Below are 11179 nucleotides of genomic sequence, written 5' to 3'. Positions count from 1 at the left end.
AGCCACAACACATTCCCACTGAGATGTTTGGCTTTAAGATCATTGAGTACATGAATGTGGTATTTGCTGTAGTCTGGGATTCCCTCTGCCATTTGGTAGTCTCTGTCAGCCAAGGGCAGCCACTCTAGCTCTCTTTGTGGGGCATTTAAAGGTGGAATGTTTAGAGCTACTGGAGTTTCCATGGTCAATTGGTACTTTGAATTGTATTTGAACTTGTTTTTCTGGGCACAGCGATACAGAGCAATGAATTTTGCAGAAGCAAGGCAATTTGCAGGGGAAACAGGGTGAATTATGGTGAAAACAAGTTGAAATGCTCCTGAAAAAGGTTTAATGAGCAAATGCTGGGACTTAAGAGCTGTTTTCCCGGTGGACTTGTGTAGCAAAGGTTTTAGTTTGCGAATGCGCAAACAGACTGTAAACTTGTGGAGATTGGACACAATGGGGACTTCTGCAAGTAAAATTGAGCTTACAGTGTGGAGAAAGACCAATGGTTCCTGAAGATTTGCTGAACTTACAGTGTTTTTTCCTTTTCCTAATTTCCTCAGAGAACTATGGGAAAAACCAGGCGCGGAGGGGAAGCTTTGATAAATACCTGGTAAACTCGGGCAATGGTGGCAATGCAGGCGAATTGAGGGCGCCCACGGTCTCTAAAATCAATTTCTGCAGGTTGGCGGCGAGAATGTCATTAAATTTCATGCAGGAGCACAATAGTCTTTTGGTGAGCAAATGTGAAAAAATGCGATTTTATTGAAAATATTGGAAATTTTGGGCTTTGGCGCATTTTTTGGATGACGTCAGCATGACGTCATCGGGTGGGGTCGGGTACGGAAAGGTGACGTGGCAGCCTGTGAGTGGTCCATGGGGACTAATGAGGTGGCAGACAGAGTGGAGCAATGGCGGGCCAGGCGCTGATGCGGGGTCGACGTGGCATGACATGGGCATGACGTGGGCAGGCGGTAAACAAAAGCGGTAAGTGGTTCCATCGGACCACTTATAGTACGGGAGCGGTTTTCGCAGGCGGCCTCCCGATACAACGCAGGAGCAACGCGTGGCAGAGCCCTGACGTCACCCTCTGACACTTTTCGGGTGCTAACGTACAAGCATCGGGGGCGGTCCGATATTGATGTGGGCCGTCGGATGGGAGAGCCCAGATCCGACGGTTGACGGGGCGCAAAGGTGATAGGACAATACGGCGGGACCCGGCGGCATTATATTAATAATTTCTTTTGTTTTTTGTGAAATGCGCATTGTAACAAAACTTTGGATAAGCGGCAAAGTGGGTTTTTAATAGGTTTTTTGCAAATAGCGCGGGTAAAGCATTGTGAAGGGGTTGTAAGGGGATAAGGGTAGGATTTAGGTTATTAAACCAACCAGGGGTTAGTTTAATCCCCGACTTTAAACAAACCATCTACAACAAGACTTTGTTTCTGCATGGTTTTCCAAGATTTGAACATATGGCTATAATGCCAAAGGGGAGGGATATATACATATTTTGGGTTTTTTATACACAATAGTGATATAGTAATAGGGAAAGGGGAACATAGGGAGTTAAGTATAGATAGAGTTAGTAGTTAGTATTGGATGGGAGATATAGAAGAGAGGAAGCAAAGACTAAGTTTTTTAGGAAACAAACTTAGTTAGGAGAGTAGATCAAAATGAAAAGATTTTTATACAAGAAATGTGGCTCTTATATACAAGGATCAACAAATGAGTTTGACTTCTGCAATGAACAAAGGTGGTATTGGGATGTTAGCAAGGATTTTGATGGGGATGACTAGGGAGTTAGACATGCTTCACTTTGTTGCTACAAAACTATTGAATAGGAAGATCTGCACTGGCCCTCATGTATTTCCTTTGCTTAGGCCAGTGATATGAAAGAAATCATGCTTCTGCAACCCCATCTACCTACCCATTCTATTTCCTAGCATTTTTTGTTACTTCAAGGAGGGTGCACTTAGACTTGCAAACCCTCATGTGCCTTTTCTTTTCCTTTGGCATTTCCTTTTGATTTTCTATCTAAAGCTAGCCTTATTACTTCCAAGGCCCCAGATTAAACAGTTGGGAACCTTCATTCTCTACCTAACTACTTATCTGCCAAGATTGAACAGTTTGGACAGATTTCTTTCTCTAGTCTACAACAATAAATTGAAATATGGCATGATCCAGCTTAGACTGTTGGATCACCCATTCAGAAGTAGGACAGCATCAAGCAACTGCAGATAGGTGTTTTCCACACAAATATGAGATCTTTGCGCAACCAAAGTAGATCATATTGGCACTTCCCCTGCCAATCATGAAAAATGAAACCTATTGGTATAGGTAGCTAACAGAACATATGCTCCTAACACAATAGACCAGTCCTCTCAGCCCGAAAGAGGTCAGAAGGAGTAGATATGGGAACGGCAGTCGGATGCAGTTGTACTGGCTTCAGATTTGGATCACCAATGGATGCCGCCCTCAAATAGCTCTAATACCATGTAGGAATTTACAGGGTAAGTTCCTTAGATAGAACACGTAAGGACACTGTTCACAAATAGATCACAGATTAGTACACTCGTATTCTTGATGTGATTAAACTACTCAAAGAGGGAAATAGTCCAAAACCTAAGCCAACGCAACCACTTTAGGCAATTTATTAATGTAAAAGAAAGAAAATTTACATAAACTTCTCTCATGAACAGTCACTGGAAAAATGACCCTCCGTGCTCTTTAAATAGAGATCATGGGTCAATTAGGTGTTAAGCCACAAATCAAGTGTCGGTAATACTAAGGAGAGAGTGAGCCATCAGATCACTTCATGCCTAGAACATATCATGATTGTCAGATTGTAAGTTACAAAAAGCACATACTAAAGAAACACATTTTACCTTACTATACACTAGACCAAGTTATACTTAATTAATTCTTGTGTTGGAATATCCTAACAAAATGGAGTTATATATCATTTTATGTACTTTAAGGACTACTCTAAGGCGCTTCTCTTCTATGTGTTCATATTTCTACTGATTTACATTGTGACATAATTCCACATTGTATTTATTGTTAGATGTGATCTTTTGGTTTATCACATGGATTGATTGTGTATGTCTCATGGTCATGTATTAGCATGTTGTTCCATGGATATACAGTGTAGGATTGTCGTCCATGTTCAATTTCTCTTGAGAGGGACCCTAACTCATCATTAGACATGTTGACCTTGATGAACACTTCATCTTATTTGACTAGCCATCTTTACCAAAGTGAATGCTCCCACAATATTGCTAGCTTAGTACAGTCCCTACCAGACATTGCATAACATGGAAACACAGTACCATATTTTCCTTTGTTCAAGGAGCAACTTTGGTCAAAGTTTCTAAAGTTTTTTATTCCCAAGGAGATCAACTCGACCTACTTGTCTATGAATTTGCTAAGGGTCCATTATTATAAAAGTTTCTTAACTTCTTGAGCCCCTAGGTGTCCAGATACTTTATCTCAAAGGATGGGGAAAACTTATATAAACTAACCATATTAAGAGGAAAGGGAATGGATAGAGAAAATATAGCTCAATCATGCTAGTGGATTTATACCAAACTTCCATTGCTTGTTGTGAGTAAAAGAAGGTTTCTTACTAAGGATTGAGGGATCATCAATATCCCAAGGAAAATTGCACCCTCTTTTTTGAATTAATAAAAGTATGCATGATTTCTTTCCCATATATGATTTTTTTTATTATGTGTATGGTTTGGATATATTCTTGTATATGTTCACCTATCCTTTGTAGAGGAGAAATAATCACTTTGTTTGGTTGTGAATGTGTGCAGGGGATTAGATATAGGAGGGACGAGCAAAATCTGAGTGGAAGTAGGATCTCCAGAGTTGTGTTCAGGATATTTTGTCTTCAACACCCTGTGAGGGATCAAGTGCACATTCTTTATATGATTAGATAGATATATTGCATGTATTTGTTTTAAATCCTAGAAATTTCACACACTTTTCACCCATAGTCTGACAAATCAAAGGGCTAGATTTGTGGAGCAACAACTCCTCGCCTCTTGAGCATTTTTAGAGACAATAGGAAGCCAACGAACTATGGATCTGTGGCTATAGTCGACGGATAATTGATTGTAGGTCTAATTTGTCGACTCAAGGGTGAAGTTGACCATTTATATAGAAAATGGACAATATACATAATGGTATGGTCAATGGGAAGTCAAAGAGTAGTAGATTTGTGGATACGAACAACTAAGAATGGATGGATATTAGACTTGTGTAGACAATTGATAGATAGACAACAAAGTTGACATACAATAGACTTGTGTAGTTGATTGATGGATAGAAAACAAAGTTGACATATAATAGGTCCATGCAAATGGTCGACAAAGTTGGCAGGGACATGATAATCTCAGATAATGAATTCATACAGGTGAGGAGAATTTTTAGTAGTGGAGGAATGACTTGTTATATAGTTTTTTAAATCCAACGTTTCGGACTACCAAGTCCATCCATCATCAGGGATGTGTCAATAGATTTAAGAAGATATTAATGAGGTATCCAGGAGCTAATCATGAGAGTATACATAAGGATTATAAAAAGGAATAAAGTCAGAGATTTAGTTTGCCAAAATCTAAATAATTTGGTAGTATGTTGACAAATTAGAAATTTAAACATTAGGGTTTAATTAATTCATTCATTATAATCTATTTGCGAATTTTCTTGTTAATTAGTAATGCTTTAATTTTTAATTCAGAAAGCTTAAATCAACTTTTGAATTACTTGTAAGATTATTATTAATAAAATGTGATTAGAATGTAAAATTTTCCCAAGTATTCTAGATCTTAGATTAATAAATAACTAGTTATGAAATTTAGTTAATATAGTGAATTAATTGTTGAATTGAGGCTTCTGTGATCCATATCAAGTTAAGAGAAATTCTTCGGCGTAAATCACAAGATAAATCATTTGTCGACGCGTTTCGAACCAATTAGTGTGGTATCTTCATGCCGATTCCCATCATTTCCCTGCTCAAAAGTTGGGTGTTCTTAACACCCTCGCCACTTGTGCCCTTAGGATTTCTGATAGGGAGAGCTTCGATAAGGAGAAATCCCATCTCCTTAATGTCTTTGTGGAGAATGGCTATAGTAGGCGCCTAGGTCAGAAGGCTTTCCTTAAAGCCTCTAAAAACTCGTTAATCAATAAAGAACCTAAAGAGCGCCGACTAGGTGTCCATCTTCCCTATGTCCAGGGAACCATGGACAAGATTGCTCGAATCCTTAAGAAGTATGATATTCCCTCAACCTTCAGGCCCCTCAACACTATTCGCAAATCCCTCTGATCGGTGAAAGATCCCATTGATCCTAAATATATGAAGGGTGTCTACTTGATCCCTTGTTCTTGTGGGACCCCTTATATCGGGGAAACAGGGCGCTCCATCCAGCAAAGGATCAGTGAACATGCAGCTAACCTAAGACATGGGAGAACCAAGTCTTCAGCGTTAGCAGAGCATGCGGAAAAGACCAAGCATCGGGTGTGTATTGAGGAGGCCAAAGTTATTGCCAAGGTTGCGCAGTTCCAGCAATCTCAATAGAGTTGACGGCTAGAAGATCAGTAGCTGCTGGATCCCTGACCTTTCTTCCTAGTCTTGCTTTTTCTAGCTTTCGATGTTTCCCTTTATTTCACGGATCTTTTTCCTTGGAGCCTTGTCTTTTCCTTCATCCTAAGGTTTCTCCTTTTGACTCGGTAAAATTTATTTATTTATTTATTTATTTTAAAGTAACGTGATAGTATTTCCTTATTATTTATTCTATTCTATTATTATTATTATTATTATTTATTTTTTTATTTTTTTAAATATTAATACCTTTTAGAACTTTCTTAATTAAACTATATTTATTATTATTATTATTATTTATTTATTTAATTTTATTGTTATTTTTATTTTTTATTTTTAATTTTAATTTTATTTAATTTTTATTTATTCATTCATTTATTTATTTAGTAGCTGTTAGTTAGTCGAGATAGCCATTGGAGGCTCTGCTCAAACTATTTAACATGCTAAGCTGGATCTGTCTCTTCAACTTGTCCTGACGATGAACCACACTAGTTGGTTCGAAACGCGTCGACAAATGATTTATCTTGTGATTTATGCCGAAGAATTTCTCCTAAAAATAGTGAATTAATATTAATGTTATGTATTGAATTTGAAACATTAGGAATTTAATTAGTTAATTCAATATAAATGTAAAGTCTGGTGTTATATATATATAAACTAATAAAACTATTATTAATAAAATATTAATATTGATGCCTTATATTGAATTTGCAACATTAGGAGTTTGATTAGTTAATTTGCTATAATCTAATATGTAAATTCTAGTGTTAATTAGTTTTTATGAAATATGAAAGCTTTAATATCTTATTTGGTTTAAATTGATATAATATTTATAAGATTGTAAATTAATAAATTATGATTAGAATGTAAAATTTTCCATACAAAGTGTTCTTGATAGATTAATTCATGGAAAAGGGATTAAATCATTATAAGGAATATGAGTTAATTATGGGGTTTTTAGGATTTCAAATAAAGGTTTACAGGTGTTACTTAGTCTTAATACATCGTTATTCTTTCTTTTTCTATTTTGATGACTTTTTTTATTTTTCTTTTTAGATAGTGGTCCTCTTTTTTAATTAGTTTGGCTTCTTCCATGAAGATATAATGTGAGGAAGAGTGATCATGTTCCACTAAGGTTGATTTTGACGTCCTTTCTCTTCTTAAGTCTATTGTGTACTCTTTGATTCTAATATTGAAAGACCTTCCTGTTTCGCCTATATATTCCTTACCACATGAACAAGGAATAACATAAACGCCTTTTCGAAGGTTAGGGTTTATGGGATCTTTAACCGAGTTGAATAGTTGTCTGATGGTGTTAGGAGGGGAGAAGGCTACATTAATGTTGAGTTTATTAAGGAATTTCGTGATTTTGTCGGTGGTGCCTTTTATGTATGGAAGGGAAATCGTAAGAGTGATTGACAAATTTTGGTTCTTGTTATGATTGCTATTCTTGCTTACTGATTGGTACATGGCATTCTTAATGGTATTCCTATTATAACCATTTAATTCAAATACTTTGTGAAGCTGGTTAAGTTCATATTTTGGATGGTTAGAATCAGATATTCTAGTGGCCCTAGTGGTTAAGGTCTTTATGATGTCAATTTTTTGTTTAGAATGGTGATGAGAAATTACATGTAGATATTGCTCGTTATGAATTTTCTTTCCGAAAACTTGAAAACCAAATAACCCTCTTTTTTACTTAGACATGATAATCATCAACCAAGGAGCTAAGTCAACTCCAAGGACCAATTACAAAGAAGTAAAAAATGTGTTTTCCAAAACACTCTTGCTCTCGATAATGGAGAGAAAGTGCAGAGTATGTTGCATTTTAAATACTAAAAACAAGCTGCCATTTAGATATCATATAAATATAATATTATACGCATAAATACCATATGATATGCTTGAAATTTTCGTGTCTTTTTTATCTTTTCATGTTCATTTCTCTATTTCTAATTCTAATGATGATGGACTTGTTAATTTAGTTGCATTTGATGTTATTGATATTAAGAGGGATCTACTTTTTTTTAACAATAGCTATATTTCAAAACAATCCTATTATACTTGTAATACCAAGATCTAATTACCTTTATTATGCAGATCTCACATACTCATATGAACGCCCAACACAAGAATCGAACCAGGCTACATATGTTAACTGAAATATAAACGATGTACTATATTATGCGAAGTACCTGAGACAATTCCCTATTAGCGTGTTTGTTTATAGACACTCCTTATGGCATGAGCTTTAGCTTCATAACAAAAGGCTGGGCCAAAATCAATACATGCCTGTCTTTGTGTATATATTATACTTTGTCCAACAAAAGAATGGTATCTAGTTTGAAAACATAACCATAATCATGACTTCATTCAAGTAGCATCACCAGTAATCTCCACAAGAGCACAATCCATCTTTAAAATGGTGGAATCGATTTGTATCTCTGATAATAATTTCTCGCCTAACAAACTTCGAGATGAACTTAGTTGCATTGTGGCAGTCGCTACAGACACGAAGGTTCTTCATGATATGGATGGGGATGCCTGGACTAGTATTGATGACTCCAAAACTAATGGCTAGCTTTTCACTATGACTGCAAAGAATGTTTTCCTTAGCCTCCTCATCCACATCCTGTAACACAGTATTTGTATTAGGCACATAACCTGCCTTCTTTATTTGTCTATACAAGGTTTCCAACATTGCATAAATTTTTTCAGATTGAGGATGGGTTTTGTCTCCTACAAGGAATGTGTGAACTTCTTTATCTACTGCAACAACACTACACCCTGGTTGCTTCGTCACTCCCCTCTCTTTCATCATTGTCCTCAACTTTCCTACATCCTCCCATCTGTGTGCCTCAGCATAGATGTTTGACAACAGTACATAATATCCAGCGTTATTTGGTTCTAATTCAAAAACGTGTTTTGCTGCTTGTTCTCCAAGCTCTACATTACGATGAATTCTGCAGGCCCCAAGCAAGGTACCCCACAAATCTGCACTGGGCTCTAATGGCATCTTTTTGATAACTTCATGCGCTTCATCTAGACGCCCTGCACGCCCAAGAAGGTCAACAAAGCATGCATAATGCTCCAGCTCAGGTGCAAGGCCATAATCTGACTTCATGCACTCAAAATATTTCCAGCCCTGGTCGACTAAACCTGAATGAGAGCAGGCAGTCAAAATAGCAGTGAAGGTAATATGATCTGGCTTTGTGCCTGTCTGTTGCATTTGGGAAAAAAGAACTAAAGCATCCTCACCATGGCCATGAATTCCATATGCCAGAATCATTGCATTCCATGATGCAGCATCTCGTTCAGGCATTCTTTCAAACAGTTTTGAGGCAATGTTTACATTCCCACATTTGGCATACATATCCATAAGCCCAGTACCCACTGCAACATCAAATTCAAATTCACTTCTTATTGCATAACCGTGGATCTGCTTACCTTGTTCCAGAAGCAATAAATCGGCGCATGCAGGAAGAACACTAACCATGGTGACTGAGTTAGGTTTTATACCCTGGACATGCATTTTATTGAAAAAAGCCAAGGCTTTATGAGGGTGGCCATTCTGGGAATAACCGGCTATTATTGCAGTCCAAGACACAACATTTTGTTTAGGCATTCTTTCAAACAACTTGTGGGCAATGTTAATATCCCCACATTTGGCATACATATTCACCAGCTCGGTGCCCACAATAACGTCACCTTCAAATCCATTTCTTATCACATAACCGTGAATTTGCTTACCTTGTTCCATAGCCAATAAATGGGTACATGCAGGTAAAACACTAACTATGGCAATTAAGTCTGGTTTTAATCCCTGGACTTGTATGTCTTTGAAGAATGCCAAGGCTTTGTGGGGACGGCCATTATGGGAACAAGCTGCAATTACTGATGTCCATGACACAAGATCTTTTTCGTGCATTCTTTCAAACAACTTGTGGGAAATGTTAACACTCCCACATTTGGCATACAGGTTTACAAACCCATTGACTACACCGATATCAGATTCAAATCCACTTCGTATTGCATAACCATGGATCTGCTTACCTAGTTCCAGAGCTAATAAATCAGCACATACTGGTAGGACATTAACTATCGTGATTGAATTGGGTTTTATACCCTGGACTTGCATTTCGTTGAAGAATGCCAAGGCTTCATGGGGATAACCATTCTGGGAATAACCTGCAATAATTGCAGTCCATGACACAACACTTTTTTCAGGCATTCTTTCAAACACTTGGTGCGCATCCTCTAAACTCCCACACTTGGTATACATTGCTGTGAGCGCAGTGCCCACAAATACATCCGACTCTAATCCCCTTGTGAGGATATCTTCGTGAATCTTCCTGCCTGCTTGGAGATCTGACAGGTTGCCGCATGCTTTGATTACAGAAGGAAACACTAACTTGTCGGGGTTTATACCTTCATGTTGCATTTGAAAATACATCTTCAGGGCTTTGTCCCAGAAGCCTTTTGTTACAAACCCCCGAATTGTCTCATTCCATTTGAAAGCATTTTTCTGTTTGTGTTTGTCTCTACCCGTTTGTGTGAATTGGTTTTGGTTGCCATGTAAGTTGGCACATGCCGAAACTTGTCTGGTTTTCTTCACTTCATTCCTACGCTGTTGTTTAACTGCTGCGTCAGCAACAATGGACTTGGGAAAAGGACGAGAGCTATAAAAATAAAGATATAAAGCATGCGTGTGATGGACAGAAGTTTGACAGGGAGATGGAGCAGATGGTAGGAAAAATTGTGGCAAATTCATCTTACAAAATGTGCAGAGGGGAAGACAAGGGTTACCCTAATGCCGCCATTGTTCCCACTAATTTCCCTAGAACACCTTCATCTCTTCTCTGTCGGAGCCACGGAACTCACACAATCAGAGGTTTCTCTTAGTTTATCATTTTTAAGCACTTCCGACGACTCTGAAAATGGCCGCCTTCATTTCTTCTCTGCCGGAGCCACGGAACTCACACAATCAGAGGTTTCTCTTAGTTTATAACTTTTAAACACTTCAGACGACTCTGAAAATGGCCGGTAACGAATCGCCAGAGGTTTGATTGAACAGTTTGAAACACCATGAGAATACTATGAGTGGCCCGAAATCAGTGATCGAATCGTAACGATTGTTGCAGCAATTTACAGCCGCTGTGGGAAACAATCGCAAAACTTGCGCTAAGGTTTTGGCTTTTATACATTTTTATAGCAACACTATCGGAGTTTTCAAATAAGGATGCCTTAGCGGAGTGGATTGGATTAACTAATTTTAGTGAAAACTGTGCACTTGTATTTTGTATTTAAAAACAATTAACATGGGGTAGGGCCTTCTCTTAAGGTACTCTACGATGTATATATATGGGGTAGGGGGTTTTTAAAGGTATTCTATGATGTATGATATAAAGGAAATAAGTTGGAAATTTTATAGAAAAAATCTACTTATGTTAGGGTTGGTGTGGTTTAAGTACGTAATCATCTATGACCCACATTACTTAAGCAATTTTATTTTTTTAACTTTAATATGAATTAGAATTAGTTTATTATTATATAATTATATATAATTGGAAGAGGTAAATTATATTTTGGTTT

The 11179-nt window shown here is 37.4% G+C and overlaps 1 pseudogene; it reads right to left on the bottom strand.

Annotated features, from left to right (window-relative positions):
- Positions 1–7767: 7767 nt before the first annotated feature.
- On the bottom strand, positions 7768–10807 carry LOC149211422 (pentatricopeptide repeat-containing protein At3g12770 pseudogene; annotated as a pseudogene).
- Between the last annotated feature and the right edge of the window lie 372 nt (positions 10808–11179).

Source organism: Pinus tabuliformis, chromosome 1_1 (assembly GCF_031772625.1).
Source record: "Pinus tabuliformis cultivar Carrire ecotype Pingquan chromosome 1_1, CPIR1, whole genome shotgun sequence".
Classification (NCBI taxonomy): Eukaryota; Viridiplantae; Streptophyta; class Pinopsida; order Pinales; family Pinaceae; genus Pinus; species Pinus tabuliformis.
This window is presented reverse-complemented; position numbering and strand designations above follow the sequence as displayed.